The 17755-nt window shown below is 40.5% G+C and overlaps 1 pseudogene; it reads right to left on the reverse strand.

The window, feature by feature from the left end:
• Positions 1-10840: 10840 nt before the first annotated feature.
• Positions 10841-11366, reverse strand: LOC105996410 (annotated as a pseudogene).
• Between the last annotated feature and the right edge of the window lie 6389 nt (positions 11367-17755).

Here is a 17755-nt window from a genome sequence, read left to right on the forward strand (position 1 = left end):
TTTTTTCTTTTTGCTTATGTGGTGCTGAGGAATCAAAGCCAGGGCCTCATGCATGCAAGGCAAGCGCTCTACCACTGAGCCACCTTCCCAGCCCAGAAATACCCATCTTAATCCTGTGTTTAGTTATCTATTGGGTATTTAAAGGCCTAATTGAAGGCTTAGTGCTTATTATGCTTAGGACATGAAAAAACACCCAAGAATTGAAGGCTATGGTGCATCCATTCATTGAGAAGAGATTGGATCGTGAGGTCTTTGGCCTAATCAATGGGTTAGCCCATCAATGGATTCATAACTTGATGGCATTATTCGAAAGTAAAGTCTAATTGGGAGAAGTGAGGGACTGGAGAGCATGCCTTTGGAGGGTATCCTGTCCCTGATTGCTCCCTGTCTCTTTCCCAATTGCTACGAGATGAGCGGTTCTTCTCTGCCAGTATCCTCACCATGATGTCCTGTCTTTCTACAGTCCCAAAGTAATGGCTCATGTTCATAGACTGGTATCTTTGAAACCATTGGCCAAAATTAATTGTTCCTTGTTTGAAATTGTTTCGTTGGGGTATTTTTTTTACTGTGATGAAAAATTGAGTGAAGCCATGTTTTTTACCAAAGCACTCTCTAAGTCATGATATACAGCCTCCATTGTGTATTACATGGCAATCCCCTGCCCTCTTTCAAGGCAAAGCTGTCATGGTCACCTCTTTCTCCATGTTCCTACTTCTGATTAGTTCATTCAGTTATGCAAAATTTGGCCACGTGTGTGTGCATGTGTGTGTGCTCATGCATGCGCGTGTGTGTAATGTGTGTTTCCCCTTGGTCTTCCTACCTACCTGAAACCTAGGCAAGATGCAAGATCTTTTCCAAAATTCTTTCCCGTAATTGTTATCCAATAAGCCTTATTTACGTAAGGCTTGTTGCATGAAGAAAACATTCTGATTATACCATAGGTGAGATAGGACTTGGTTTATACTGACACAATACCAAATGGTTTATCTTCCCAGCAAGCATTTCCACCCTCACTCACACTTGTGAAAAATCATTCCTTCTAGCAAAAATGGAGGAATATAACCCATGTCGGTTATATAGGAAATTGTGCCCTATTTCCCTGGCATAGAAATGTAACCAAAGCAAGACAAATTAGAACAGACTCTAGAATTCTCATATGGATATGAGGACGAACAAACAAAACCAAACATTCTTTTTATAATGGCTGAGCCGAGTCCAGCATGTGTGCTACTTATGGAAAAGTGCTATCTTGAGCAAGGTTAGCCTTAAAAAAAAAAAAAACAGAACCAAGCAGAAATAAAAGAGAGATGAAAAGAAAAGAGAGAAGAGGATGGGACATTTGGCAATGTTAATTCAAGTATCTGTAGCTCTGATTTCTAGATTCAACCTCAGGCGATTCAAACTATCTTGGGATCTTTCCAAACTTTGTAAGCTACTATGATTCTTCTTTATTTAAGCTTCTTTGAACTGGATTTATGTCATTGCTAAGCATAAGGCGCCTAATTAATGTTTCTAAAAAGTTTTTAATTAATACTTGGGTAACTCTGACCTTACAATCCCATTCTAGAAATTGTCACTCCACATAATTTTATATCGTCCTGATGGTGTCTCTCCTTTACCTTTCCATTCTTTCTCTTTCCCATTTACTCATAGGATCAAAGATGAGTTGTACACATAAACTACTTTATTAAATGACAAATAATTCAATACATATCCTGTAAAATTAAGAAAAGTAAGGATAGAGATGGGATGGAAAAGATGGGTAAAAATGTTGAAAAGGATAACATCGATCAAGGCTACACTGTATTCATAAACTGCTTTGTTGAATGGCAAGTCCTTTGTACAACTATTTAAAGACAATACAGATAGATGGATGGATAGATAGATAGATAGATAGATAGATACCTGTTGGTGGTGATGGTAGTAGTGATGGGGCTTGAACTCTGGGCCTGGGAGCTGTCCCTCAGCATTTCAGCTCAAGGCTAGTGCTCTACCATTTGAGCCACAGCACCACTTCCGGTTTTCTGATGGTTTATTGGAGATAAGAGTCTCATGGACTTTCCTGCCTGGGCTGGCTTTGAACTGCGATCCTCAGATCTCAGCCTGCTAAGTAGCTAGGATTTCAGGCATGAGCCACCAGCGCCCGGCCAAATATTTTTTTTAAAAAAAACACAAATTCCTTCCTTTTCTAATGCAGAGCAAAACAAACAAAACTATATATTCTGAAATCTATATCCCCAGATTACTTTATTAACCATGAGTGTTTTCTAAGTATATTTTCTTTCTTTTTTTTCCAACTCATTGATCTATATTTATTAACCACCTATTGTTTGCCATTAAGTGGATTACCCTAGGTCACATAGTAAGTAACAGAAACAACTTCCAAACCCAGAAGTCTTCAGAGTCTCAAAGTTGCTCTTCGTGTACCTCAGGGCAGTGCCAGAACTACAGTCTAATATAGAAGAGCCTGTGGATTATGACAGAATCCTCCTGGCCTGGTCTATAGAACTCCTCAGCAAGATGCACAGCAATGATGTCCAATCCCTCCTCACTCTGGGCTCCCAAAACTGTGAGCTTCTTTCTTTTTTTGGGGGGGGGTGTCCTGGTCATGGGGCCTGAACTCTGGGCCTGGGCACTGTCCCTCAGCTCTTCAGCTCAAGGCTAGCGCTCTACCACTTGAGCCACAGCATCACTTCTGGCTTTTTTCTTTTGGCTTATGTGGTGCTGAGGAATCGAACGCAGGGCCTCATGCATGCAAGGCAAGCACTCTACCACTGAGCCACCTTCCCAGCCCAGCTTCTCATCTTTCTGGTTGCACAGCCCCACACGTTTGCCACAAGCTTGCAAATGTCCTGTAGCTTGCCTCTTTAGTCTCCTTGGGCTCAAGCTCCAGAAACTTTCTTTTTTTTTTGGGGGGGGGGGGGGCTGGTCATAGGGCCTGAACTCTGGGCCTGGGTGCTGTCCCTCAGCTCTTCAGCTCAAGGCTAGTGCTCTACCACTTGAGCCACAGCGCCACTTCCCGCTTTTTTCATTTTGCTTATGGGGTGCTGAGGAATCGAACCCAGGGCTTCATGCATGCAAGGCAAGCACTCTACCACTGAGCCACCTTCCCTGTCCCAGAAACTTTCTCACAAGAAGAAATAGAGCACTCTAGATGAACAGGCCGTGTTATTTTATCTTCTTGAGTTGAAGACAAGGCCTTACTTCTCAAGGGAAGTGGGAAGGTAAGAGGGAGTTTTTACTTGACCTTTTTCATGTGTGTGTGTGTGTGTGTTGTTGGTTGTGGGGCTTGAACTCTAGGCCTGGGCGCTGTCTCTCAGCTCTTCAGCTCAAGGCTAATGTCTAAGTATATTTTCTTAAAAAACAGTTCCATTGCAGGCACCAGTGGCTCATGCCTATAATCCTAGCTACTCAGGAGGCTGAGACCCATATAAGGATGAATTGTAGTTTTTAAAGCCAGTCCAGTCAGAAAAGTCTATGACATTCATCTCCAATTAAGCACCAAAAAATAAGTTTTTATGCTGGAAGTAGAGCTATATCTCAAGTGGTAGTAGAGTGCTAGCCATGAGCAAAAACGCGCAAATAGTACTTAGGCCCTGAGTTCAAGACCCAAGGCCAACACAAAAATAAAGCTCAGAAAGTCTTGAGCTTTTTTTTTCCTTCCTACTAAAGAAAGACCTCAATTTTGGCATTTTCTCACAAACAAGATTTTGGATAATTATCCAGTTAAATATTTCTATTTTCTCATCTATAAAATTACATTTTAGCACTAAAAGATTTATGTAGATTTGCTAGTCTGTTCCCTTTAATGAGCAGGGAGAAATTAAGTGGCTTGTTTGGCACTAAGAAAGAGTTAGTAATGTGACAACTAAAACACTAAAGCTTTTGTGGCAAGACTATTGCTATAATATAGGTTAGTTTAGACATGAAAACTCAGGTTAAATAGGACCTCTGAGCTTTGGTCTGTCAATGAGAAAATGATGGAAAACAGATCACCATTTCTGAAACACTTTTAAATTTGGAACTTCACTGAAATGAAATCAATACCAACTGGAAATAAAAACTACAAATAAACTAATGATGATAATGATGATGATGATGATGATGATAATTGTGTTTAGTTAGATCCTCCAAGAAGCAAATGTCAAAAATACATTAGGAGACAAGCCTATGAAAGAAAAGAAGGCATTGGAAAAGGCAGGAGACTCTTTTGATTATGATCTCCATCTGATGCTTCAGAAAAAGAAAGACAGGAAAGGACAAAGGATTGGGTAAGTAGAAACTCAGACTGCTGTGCCAGTCTCAGCCAGGCCGATGGGAAGGATTTAAGCCAAATTCACACACCAAAGGAGTCTGCATCTTACAGGAAAAGGCCTGCATTAATATTCTTACCACATCCAATCACTGGCTAGGAAAGCCTATTAAAAATAAGGCTTCAGTACAAATACAATAGCAGGCTTAAAGAACAGCTGTGGAGTCATCAATCAATTTGGCTTCCTGAAACAAAAGGCTTGGGTGGTGTTTGTTTATGCTACCTCAATAGAAAGATTTTTCAAAGCTTTTTAAAGCCAAACTTGCACTTGGTTCTTTTGTATAGGGTCTATCTCTCCTTTTGTTCACATGGAAAGAAATGGAAGATACAGGTAGCTGGGGAGGGTGATCAAATGAAAGTTGTGGTGGTAAAAAATAGTTTCCAAATCGGTGATTCACTGGCCAGGCTTCACAGGAACTTTAGTGATCAGTGAACTTGATGACATTCTACACAAACCATCTAAATTATAAATAAAGGGGGGAAAAGCACAGTGCCTCAGGGCAGTGTGATATGCTATAAATGTAATCTGTGACACAAACAGGAATGAACAGAAAAGAACATAAAGGAATAATGGCCAAAAATATCCCAAATTTAATAAAACTTTAACACAGATATCTAACATGTTCAACTAACCCCATATAAGACAAACATAATGAAGACTACACCCAAGTTGCAAAATAAAAAAAAGTGATTTTAAAAAAATTCTTAAAAGTTGCCAGTGGAAAAAGAAATATTACATATAGAAGAAAAATTAAAAATCATTCCAGAATTCTAGTAATATAAAATTTCAAACCAGAAGATAATATCTTTAAAGCAATGGGGGGCGGGGGGAGGAAATAAAGCTCTATCTGGAATTCTCTCCAGGGAAAATGTCTTTCAGAAAAAAAGACAAAAACAGATTTTTCTTTCAGAAAAATGAAAAGAATAAAAGAATTCATGACCAGAAAACCCACTCTATTTAGAATGTTAAAAGACGTTCTTAAAGCTGAAAGCAAAAGACTCTGAATATAAATTCAGGTATATACAAACAAATTAAGATTTTTGCCTCTAATTTGCCTCCAGCAAATCTTAAATACAAACTTCAAAACACCAAAGCAGTTTTTAAAAATATTGGCCTACACAAAATTTAAAATTATGAAAGAAATACAAATAACTCAATAACTTACAATTCACAAGAGTTGACATCTGATAAAACATTGTCAGATAGGAGGATCATGAGTTCTAAATCAGCCTGGGCTACTTAGAACAAAAAGCACACATAAAAAAGAGTCAGGAAAATATGAGTGCAAAAGCTGGCACCACGGGCGCTGGTGGCTCACGCCTGTAATCCTAGCTACTCAGGAGGCTGAGATCTGAGGATCGCGGTTCAAAGCCAGCCTGGGCAGGAGAGACCGTGAGACTCTTACCTCCAATAAACCACCAGAAAACCGGAAGTGGCGCTGTAGCTCAAGTGGTAGAGCGCTCAGCCTTGAGCTGAAGAGCTGAGGGACAGCGCTCAGGCCCAGAGTTCAAGCCCCATGACCGACCAAAAAAAAAAAAAAGCTGGCACCAGTGGCTCACATCTGTAATCCTAGCTACTCAGGAGGTTGAGATCTAAGGATTATAGTTCAAAACCAGCCTGGGCAAGAAAGTCCCTGAGAGTTTTATCTCTAATAAACCATGAGAAAACCTGAAGTGGTACTGTAGCTCAAGTGGTAGAACACTTGCCTTGAGCTGAAGAGCTCAGGGAGAGTGCCCAGACCCAGAGTTCAAGCTCCATGACCAAAAACAAAACAAAAAAAAGGAATACAAAGTAAGTCAGTAGGAATAAAATTAGATTACAAAATTAGTACAAAAGGACATTAAAACTATATTGCAACAAGTATACAGAGTTCAGGCCCACGACCGGACCCCCCCCTAAAAAAAAAAGACAATAAATAGCTACTATTGCAAGTCCTCTATATATGGTAGAAAGTAGAAGAAAATGATCATATTAAGGAAAGAAATGGAAAATACAAAACAGGCCTAAGGTGTACTTCTAGAGAAAAAATAAATACAGTGTCACACATGAAAAATTGAGAGCTGGGCTGGGAAGGTGGCTCAGTGGTAGAGTGCTTGCCTTGCATGCATGAGGCCCTGGGTTTGATTCCTCAGCACCACATAAACAGAAAAATCTGGAAGTGGTACTGTGGCTCAAGTGGTAGAGCACTAGCCTTGAGTTGAAGAGCTGAGGGACAGTGCATAGACCCAGAGTTCAGGCCCCATGACTGACAAAAAACAAAAAAATTAGGAGCTAATTTGTCATTGTGTAAGAAAAGATTAGTGACCTGGCTGGAGGCCTGGCTCAAGTGCAGAGCATTGTCCTAGCAAGCCCTAAAGGTCTTTAGTTCAAATCACAGACTGTTTAAAAATTTTTTTTACTTAAACAGAAAAGACTAGTGACCTTTAACTTGAAGACCTAGTGACAGAAGCTATACAAAACATAACAGAGAAAAGACAAAATAACCAAGCAGCATTGACCTGTGTTGAGACTACAAATGGATCAATATACATACAGAAGGGAGAAGGGTAAAATATTAAAATAATGACCAGATGCTAATAGTTCACAGCTGCTATCTTAGCTACTTAGGAGGCTAAAATCTATATGATTGAAGTTCAAAGCCAGCTCCAGCAGAAAAGTCTGTGAGACTCTGTCTCCAAATAGTCAGCAAAAAGCTGGAGGCCCAGCTTAAGTGGTATAACACCAGCTAAGCAAGCAAGTCAAGAAAGTGTAAGGCCCTGAGTTCAAACTCTGATATCACCAATAATAATAATAATAATTGTTATTATTATTTAAATACTTGCCAAAATTGCTTTTTTTTTTGTCAGTCATGGGGCTTGAACTCTGGGGCTGGGCACTGTCCCTCAGCTCTTCAGCTCAAGGCGAGCACTCTACCACTTGAGCCACAGCGCCACTTCCGGTTTTTTGGTGGTTTATTGAAGATAGGAGTCTCACAGTCTTTCCTGCCCAGGCTGGCTTTGAACCTCGATCCTCAGATCTCAGCCCCCTGAGTAGCTAGGATTACAAGCGTGAGCCACCAGTGCCCGGCCTGGCCAAAATTTCTATAAACACACAGACCCAGGACACTTAGTAAGGCTCAACTACAAAAAACTTAAGAATTTATGATACCAAGATCCATCATAATCAAATTGCTTAAAACTGATGCTAAAAAAAGAAAAATATTAAACAGAGGAAAAGAAAAAAAAAAGCACCATAGGTACAGAAAAATAAAGATTGACAACAGACTTATCAGTGGAAATAACACAAACCAAAAGAGTATGGAACATCTGTCAACATAGAGTTAAAATAAAGAATTTGCATGGGCTGGGAATGTGGCTTAGTGGTAGAGTACTTACTTATCATGCATAAAGCCCTGGGTTTGATTCCTCAGTACCACATAAACAGAAAAAGCCAGAAATGACACTGTGGCTCAAGTGGTAGAGTGCTATCTTTGAGCAAGAGAAGCTCAGAGACAGTGTCCAGGCCCTGCATTCAAGCCCCAGGACTGGCAAAAAAAAAAAAAAGAATTTGCATACATACAAAAACTAAAAGAATTTATCCTTAGTATATCAATACTACAGGAAATGTTAGAAGAAGTCTTTCAGCAAGAATGAAAATAATAATTCCTTAGAGGAGGTAGCATAAATATTCACGTCCTTTTTCTTATCCCTCTACTAAACTACTTCAGGTGGAGACTGTAGGGAATGCAAAATGATGCTTCAGAATCACCTCAAATGATACCTAAGGGTCTTTCTATTTGTTACCTTTTTTAAAAGACTTGATTCTGGAAGATGCTATATTTCTCTTGGGTACTTTGCCTTAACCAGAATGAATACCCACCAAATAATAGTAATGAATTTATGGTTTTAATATGCAAAGAATTGGGAATGATAACTCAATAACTCCAAAATCACTCTTTTCCATGTCCTAGTGAGATAAACCAAATACACTTTGAATCATTAGCAACCAGGGATGTGGCAGACAAAACACAAAAAGAATTCAAAGTCAAATAATAAGAGTCATGACACAAGACAAGTGCCAGTGGTTCACGCCTATAATCCTAGCTACTCAGGAGGCTGAGATCTAAGCATCACAGTTTGAAGCCAGCCCAGGCAGGAAAGGCCATAAGACTTATCTCCAATTAACTACCAGAAAACTGAAAGTGGCAATGTGGCTCAAAGTAGTAGAGCACTAGCCTTGAGTGTAAAAGCCCAGGGACAGCACCCAGACCCTGAGTTCAAGCCCCATGACTGACCAAAAAAAAAAAAAAAAAATCATGACATATAGCATTAAAAAACATACTGAGGCTGCCTCTTGGGAAATGGAGTGCTGTAATAGCTTGGTAACAAGTTATGCAAATTTGAGATTCACTTTTCTCTTCTGAATCTGTTTCTTCATATTTCAGTTGAGATGTGGGCTAAATGACTCTGAAAGCCTGTGAGCCTGAGTGTGATTGAAATTAGACTGATCCTGGGTATGACAGCTTCCCCCTTCTCCAGTTAACTAAGCGCCAGCAGGGAAATCCTCACAACCCACAAATAGCCATTGTTTTTATAATTCAAAAATTAAAATTGCTATGTTGAATTTGACAAGTCTTCTTAAAATGTATCAATTATATGAAAGCCTTAAAAAGGCAAAAATATAGGGACAAAGTGTCATCAAGGTTTGAGGACTGGGAAAATGGTTGAGTGCAAACTGGTGCTAATTTTGAGATAGAGAATTGCTATGTAGCCCAACCTGGCCTGGAAATAGAAATCCTCCTACTTCAGCCTTCTAAATGCTAGGATTACAGGTTTATACCATTATACCCATTCCACAAAGAAACTTTTTAATCTGAGGGAATTTTCTATACTTAATTGTATACATTTGCTGTATACATTTGCAAATTCATAGAACTATGTACCATAAAACATTAATATTAAAATTAAATCGATTAAATAAATATTTTTAAATTAAACAGTTTTAAAAGACTAGGGCAGCAGCTTCAGAGGCAATTCATATCCATTTGTTAAAGTGTTCAGTCTTTCAATATGTTCTAGATCATTTTCTATGAATTACACTTATCTCTTACTTAGCTATCTAGTATGTTAAAAGAATCTCAGGTCAGGCACCAGTGGCTCAGGCCTGTAATCCTAGATACTCAGAAGGCTGAGATCTGAGGATTACGGTTCAAAGCCAGCCCAGATAGGAAAGTCCGTGAGACTCTTATCTCCAATAAACCATTCAGAAAACCAGAAGTGGCACTGTAGCTCAAGTGGTAGAATGCTAACCTTGAGCTGAAGAGCTGAGGGATAGTGCCCAGGCCCAGAGTTCAAGCCCCACAACAGACTAAATAAATAAATAGTTAAAATCAGTTATGGGCTTTAAAAATATTATAAAAACTAGATCTATTAAGATAAAATTTACATATTATAAAATTCATCCATTTTACTTAAGTAAAAGTTCAATGATTCTTAGTAAATTTACAGAATTGTATAACTACCACCATGGCCCTAATTTTTTTAATCATTTTATTACTCTACAAAGATTCCCTCATGGGGCTGGGAAGGTGGCTCAGTGGTAGAGCACTTGCCTTGCATGCTTGAGGCCCTGGGTTCAATTCCTCAGCACCACATAAGCAAAAAGAAAAAAGCCAGAAGTGGTGCTGTGGTTCAAGTGGTAGAGTGCTAGCCTTGAGCTAAAGAGCTGAGGGACAGCGCCCAGGCCCAGAGTTCAGGCCCCACGACCCTCATGCCCATTTCCAGTTTAACACGCATTTTTTTTAAAGTGAGAGAAGGATTGAGATGTAAATGATAGATCATCTGCCTAGCAACCTCAAGTAAAAGACAATCAGTCACCTGATGACCAATTTGCTAACACAGTATCAGAAAGTCTTTCAGGACAGTCTAATAAAAATGCCACTCAATAACCAGATGCTTCTACATCACAAATGGGTACTTACCCAGCCTAGCTTCACAACATTAGGAAACACTTATTGGACAGCTCATTCTATTCTTGCCAAGAGTATTTATTACACAGTTATTCCTCATTTTGAAGCGTTGAAGCTTGACATGGGCCACCCCCTTCCATGTGCCCTAAATGTCAGTTCAATAACTTCAAAAGGTCCCAATGCTAGTATTCTTTTTCTTTCTTTTTTTCAGGTTGCATTGAGGATTGAACTCAGGGTCGTCTTGCTAGCAAGCAGTCTACCATTTTACTCATACCTCCAGTCCACTTGCTTTTTGTTTTTCAAATAAAATCTCAAATTTTTGCCCAAGCCAGCTTCAGAACACAATCCTACTATTTCTACTTTCTAAATAGATAGGACCACAAGGCATGTACCATCACACCTAGCTTGCTTTTGAGAAAAGATCTTGCTGTTTTTTACCTTGGTTGATCTCAAACCACAGTCCTCCTCTCTGTGCTTTGTGAGTAGCTGGGACTATAAGTATACATCAGCGTATCTGACCTCAGTATTCTGGGTTTTTTTCCTTAAAAGCTACATTTTTTTTAATTTCACTGACAATATTTTATTGGCCTTTGCATAGAAATGGGGATTTGTCAGGTAGGATGATCCCATCACATTTCTTCTGGAACCAGCACATGGCCTCCTCTTTGCTGATTCTGTGTTTGTCCTGCACTTCTTGTCTACAATGCTGAATCCTGACCTACTCAGCACTACATAGAAGTCCAGCCCGTAGATACCAATGCTTGGGTCATATTTGATGCACAGATCGATGTGTTCCTGGATCCCAAAATCTGAGAAGTTGTTTTTTCTTAATTCATATTCCCGTACCTTCAGACCTTTCTCCAGGATTTCTTCTGCCTTAGCCCCACAGACCATGCAGTGGACAGCAATCTTTTCATTGCTCCTGATGCCAAAGGATCTGACAGTATCTAATTTTGGAAAGCACTGGGGTCTTCCCTGTGAGCTGCTCCACCACCTTAGCTGCCCGGGTCAGTCTGTCTCCACTCTCCCCAACACAGATGTGGAGGCAGAGCTTGCGGTTTCAAAGCTCCCACATGGGGTTCTTTTTCACCATGATCCTGTGCCATGATAGATACAGAAAAAGAGCTAAAAGCTAAATTTTGTATAAGTTGTTAACCTATAAAAGATGATTTTGTATAGCAAACTTTTCACACATATTCTCAAATATCTGATGAAATATGAGATGCATGTATATACCCAGGAAACCTCCATCAGAATCAAGATATTGAATTTGAACATACCTGTGGACTTTTTTTTTCTCCCCATCCTGGGGCTTGAACTCCAGGCCTGGGCCCTGTCTCTGAGTACAGCGCCACTTCCAGCCTTTTTGTTTTTTTGGGTCCGGTCGGGGGCCTGAACTCTGGGCCTGGGCACTGTCCCTCAGCTCTTCAGCTCAAGGCTAGCGCTCTACCACTTGAGCCACAGCACCACTTCCGGCTTTTTTCTTTTGGTTTATGTGGTGCTGAGGAATCGAACCCAGGGCCTCAGGCATGCAAGACAAGCACTCTACCACTGAGCCACCTTCCCAGCCCTTCCAGCCTTTTTGTATAGCTAATTGGAGATAAGATTCTCACAGAGCTTCCTGCCCAGGCTGGCTTCAAACCATAATCCTCAGATCTCAGCCTCCTGAGAAGCTAGGATTACAGGTGTTAGCTACCGGCACCCTGCTTCTATGGACCTTTTTTTTTCTATCCCTTTCTAAATAAATTGTGCTTCATACTAGATTTCATATATGTATACAATGTACTTAGATAATATGTGCCTCCCACTACCCTCTCCTGTCCCTCATATCATCTGCAGAATGGATAGAGCTGGAGATAATCATATTAAACAAAGTAAGCCAGACTTAGGTAAGTAATACTATGTGTTTTCTATCTTATACAGAATCTAGGTCAAAAAAAAAAGGCATGAACATAAAGGAAAACTACTGAGGGCACAACCAACAGGATGTGGGTAGGGGGAGGTAGATAAGAAGAGGGGAGCTAATTCAACCAAAGAATACTGCATACACATGTAAATAAAAAAAACATGAAAAGGACATTATGAAACCCATTCGTAAGAAAATTTTTAAAAAGCAGGGAAGGCTATAGGGGGGGAGTTTAAAGTTGTTCAAACTATTTCTGTATAGAACGTTAGAAAATACAGAGGAAGTGGAAGTTGTCTACTATGGAAACAGGATGGACTGTAACAACAATCCCCACCCCACCCCTAACCGCCCCATGCTACTACCATTAACAAGCAGCTCCAAAGGCTGGGAAGTATCTAAATTGAGGATAATAGAAAGCTTTAAAACCCCAGCTGAAGCCAGGTGCCAGTGGCTCACATTTGTAATCCTAGCTACTCAGGAGGCTGAAATCTGAGGGTCGCAGTTCAAAGACAGCCCAGGCAGGAAAGTCTGTGAGACTAATCTCCAACTAACCATCAGAAAATGGGAAGTGGTGCTATGGCTCAAGTGGTAGAGCACTAGCCTTGAGCTGAAGAGCTGAGGGACTTCACCCAGGCCCAGAGTTCAAGCCCTATGACCAACAAAAAAGAAAAAAAAAAAACAGCTTATTTTCTGTTCAGTCTCAACAAGCTTAGTTTAAAAACTAAAAGGCCATGCATGTGGAAAGAGGGCAAGTTATATAAAAATGTAAACATAGCATTTCAGGTGAGACTCTCAAGTGTCTTATAGCTGGCTGGTACTGCTGGCTGGATTAAAGGCCTTCCCAAGCTTCAAAGAAGAGATGAATCCTTCCTGAAAATTCTCCCTCAGATATTTGTTTCTAATCTCTTACCACTGTCTTGTGGGCTAAACCCTTTCTTGGCAAGAGATGGGAGGAGAGATCAGAAGAAAGGGGAGAGGAGGGTGGGGAAGAAAACAGGACTGGAAGAGGAGATAGGAAGTGAGGAGAAGGGAGGAGGTGGGGGAGGGGAAGAGGGAAGGAAAAGGTAGAGGGGAGGGGAAGGAGAAGGGAAGGGAAAAGAAGAAGAAAGCAGAGCAGTTCCCAGCTTACTTCTGAGAACTGGTAAGTAAAGATGGAATGAGACACTAAAGTATCATGCAATATAAACTGCTCATCATCACTAGATGTTGTTTGAACCCTCAAGAATAAAATGGAATGTGCCTGGCAACAATCCATTGTAAAACAGAAGTGGAGGGTACAAAACTGGGTCTGAACAGGTCCAGCATACACAAGAATTCCTCCAACTATGACCTCACAGGGAGTCCCCTATGAACCACTATAGAAGAAAACACATGGGCCTGGCTCTGCATATCCCAGAGCCCTAAATGAGACTGTCTCAAAAGAATTAAAAAACCATCCCCAAAAGATACTTCTAGTTTCATTTTTCCCCTATATTCACAGCAATCAATGAAAATATATACACTGAGGCATCTCATTTGGTACATTCCAACATAGCAGAATACCTAAATTTCTTCTGTTCTAATTGGTCCTATTGGCAAGCAAATTCTGGCCAAAGGCAATCTATTACAGTAATCTTCTGTTTTACTGAGTCCTTTGTGATAATGTTTGACCAGTTTGAGTGTAGTTTGAATCACCGAAATCTCTTCTTGGATCAGTTAAGAGGTCCACTGAACAGCCCTTTCCAAAACACCACACATGAGGTCATCAGACAAGGTATCATTTGAGAGGCTTATAAAAATCACAATTTAATACAAATGTGCAACTCTTTAACATGAGCATTAGTGACCTTATTAAGCTATTTGTTATATCATGAAGTTTAGATTGCATAACAATTTTGATCCCTTGCATCAAGTATCTTAAGGAGTAAGGTATATTTGGGCCCGATAAATTTTGAATGTATACAAAGCTTCTTTTAGGGCATGCTACTCAGAGCCTGGTGTGCAGGACAGTAGCAGCAACAGCAGCACATGATGTCATAAACTGAACTGTGTTCTCCCCAAATGCCTATGTTCAAGCCCAACCTAATTTAGTTACCTGAGAGGTAATCACAGGCTCCATTATGGGAGTGGGGCCCTCATGATATTAATGCCCTTGTAAGAAGAGATATCAAAGCTTCTCTCTCCTCACCTGCCACCAGTAATTAGTGAGGACACAGCAAGAAGGTAGCCATCACTGTCCCAGAAGAGTCTTCCTGAGATGTCAACCATGCTGTCACTCTTACCATGGATTTGTTTTGTCCCCAGAACTGTGAGAAATTTCTGTTGTTTAGGTCACCCAACATTTGTTCTGGTAGCTCAAACTAAGATATCCAACACTTACTAGAGGTGAAGAAGTTCAAGTTGTTGAATCAGAATCTGCATTTTTAGAAGATCCTGAAGTGATATGCATATTTGCCATAGTTAAGACTCCAGAAGCTGTTCTAGGAAACAGACATGCTTCAAACTGACAACAACCTGAACATTTCAATCCCAGAAAGCAAATTCCCTAAGTGTCCAATTCTTTACTATGCTCCAAACTCAAAGTACTGGCTTTCATACCAGCCCTTAAAAATGCGATGTCCAGGGTTAGCTTTGTCTGCTTTCTTGTTCAACTGGAGTCATTTTCTGTCAGAGGTACTATGCTGGGTAGAAGTAAACTAGCCTAAAACAAACCTTCAACAGGTATCCTTCATCAAAGTAAAACATATCTCAGTCTACCCCACCCTAAAATCACAGATCTAAAATCAGAGAACTAATATTAACCAGAATGTATAAGGAGCAAAAGCCACCACTAAGTTAAACCACCTGTTTCCTGACATATTTCAATCTGCTCATGCAAATGTTCAGCTCTTGTGGTATTGGACCACTAGACCCTCCTTTTCCTCTTCAGTTGTTTTTGTCAGATTTTCAGCCTCCACAGCAACAGTTTAAGGAATCCAGGGGAAATAGAATACATATCTCTCCCTCTCACTCTCCCTTCTCCTCTCTCCCCTCTCCTGGAATCACAAGTACTAGCATTCTTATTACTAGATTTTATGTCTAGACCTCTTTCCTTTCTTCCCTCTCCCTCTCCTTCCTGGAATCAGAAGTACAATAGCTACTAGCATTTTTATTACTAAATCTATCTCTAGACTTGAGTATTGTTGTCCTTGGTATTTTGTTTGGTTTTTAAATAGACTTTACTTTTTAAAAAGAGTTATAGGTTCACAGGCAAATTGAGTGTCATGCACAGAGACTTTTTTCTATACCTCCAGCCCCCTCACATACCCTTCCAACTAAAAAGTAGAACTTTCTCCAACCATTCTACTCTTACATATGGCATTTATTAATATGAACAACTAGGATGTCTTTGTCCTACCCTTTGTAATAAGAGAAATGCCCCCCATTTTGGCTTGAAGAAAATTGGGAAGCTGGATAGGGGTGATATTCTCTAAGATCTTTCTACTATGGGGGCAGGATAGTCTTTTACTGTCTCTACAGCATCTTTCACCACCACCTGTGCACAAATGCTGCAGTGTTTTTCCAAGGGCTAGCTTTACCCACCCCACCCCTCCTAGCCATTGGAAAGCATTTTCATCACTTGCTTAAACTAACAAAATGCAATTGGATTCAGTTGTATAGAAACCATTAAATTGACTCCTCAAAAACTATATATCACATAAATCACTAAGGATTGAGTCTAAGATCTTTATGTCAATTCACCCAGCCCCTGAGTCCCCTTGTCCTCCTGCAGCTGCATTCAAAGTCAAAGCCTGGATAACCATGTATTAAAGGGAACAAGGAAGTCTCAAAATGATCCTGGCAATCCACTAAGCCAAGTCTCTGTTTCAGTGATATGTGAAATACTTCAATGGAAAATGTACCTTTTCAGCTAAAAGCACAAATACCCATTTTTACACTGCAAATAGTTGGTCACTTTTATTTTCATGTAACCCCCCCCCCCCCCCCAAAAAAAAAAAAAACATGGTCCCATTGACCATATTGAGAACTGGCTTTAAGTCTATTTGCTCCTGGGACCAGGAGCAAAGGTCCACAAGGACTATCTCAGTGATGGCAGGGCCATATGCAGTACCCTTATCAAACAACATTTAGAACCAGGCTGGGCACAGCATTGACACTTAACTAAGAATTACTATACCCCAAATCACTTGTGTGTATGTGGTACTGGGGCTTAAACTCAAGGCCTAAATACTGTCCCTTAGCTTTTTCCACTCAAGGCTGGTACTCTAACCCTTGGGCCACAGCTCCACTTCTAGCTTTGCTTTTTGGTGGTTAATTGGTGGTTAGTCTCAGGACAGGGTTGGGGATTTAGCTCGGCGGAAGAGTACCTGGTAAGTGCAGGGCCCTGGGTACAGTACTAAGCTCTAGGGAAAAAGAGTCTCAGGAGTGTCCTGCCTGGGCCGGCTTCAAACTGTAATCCTCAAATTTCTGTCTCTGAGTCACTAGGATTACAGGCATGAAATACACAGACACACAGACACAGCCCAAAGTCACTTATTATATAATGCAAGAGTAATTTCAAGGGCATGCCATGGTAGAAATTTGATCAACAGTAAGCCAAAAGTTGACTCTGAAATGAACTGAAAACACCAAATGAAACTATGAGCATAGACACACAGTTCCAAGAGAAGTATTTTTGGTTATTTTCACATGAGAAAGACGAGTATATGCAAAAGGAGAAAGGTATATGATTCTATCTTTATGTCCCTATTGTATTGTTAGCTCAATCCATTATGCATCCAAACATTTCTTTATTGAACACCAACTCCACATGAGGAACTGGTATACATCCAGGAATACATAGAAGAACCTAATCTCAGAAATTATGTTACCAGCCTCTGGGGACTCAAACCCCTCCCCACCCAACCTTGGGATCACCCAGAGCTTATCTTCACAATGCTGGTAAACAAATACTGTGCAGCCTGGAACTAAGTTGACTGATCCTCCTGCCTCTGCTTTCCAATTGCTAGAATTACAATGTAAACCACCATACTTGGCAGAGGTCCCTGATCTCTTGATAGTAATTTTAGTGCTATCTTTAACAGAACAATGACAACTGAACAAGGTCTATACCTTCAGAAATAAGAGATAAACTGGGCACACAGTGGGTACTTGTAGTTCAAAGCACTCTCAGGGGGCTGAGGCAGGAGGATCACTGGAACCCAGGAGCTGGAGGGTAGTCTGAGCAACAAAGCTAGACTCCTATAAAAATAAGAGATGCATGTTGGAGGTTTTTACACATGAAATATAAGGAGCTATCACTACTGACTACAGCGACCAACAAACTATTTCCTGAAAATCCTATGGTGTCTTCTGCTTTTTGGAAACTCCATTCCTACCCCTCATCCAGAGACAAGGAACACACAAGCTTGTTCTGGAGGACATACCTAAAAGTAATCTCTTTCTTCCTTATCCTGCCAACCAGCCCAGGAAGTGGATGAAGCACCAGTCTTTCTCTTTGGAGGAATCAAGGCTGAGAACAAGCACCCTTCCTTTCCATTTTCCCTTGCCATACACCACAGCCCCATGCCTGGGAAGCAATGGCGAGTTCACACCGCCCCCTACTGTCCA

Source organism: Dipodomys ordii, unplaced genomic scaffold, assembly GCF_000151885.1.
Source record: "Dipodomys ordii isolate 6190 unplaced genomic scaffold, Dord_2.0 Scaffold131, whole genome shotgun sequence".
NCBI lineage: Eukaryota > Metazoa > Chordata > Mammalia > Rodentia > Heteromyidae > Dipodomys > Dipodomys ordii.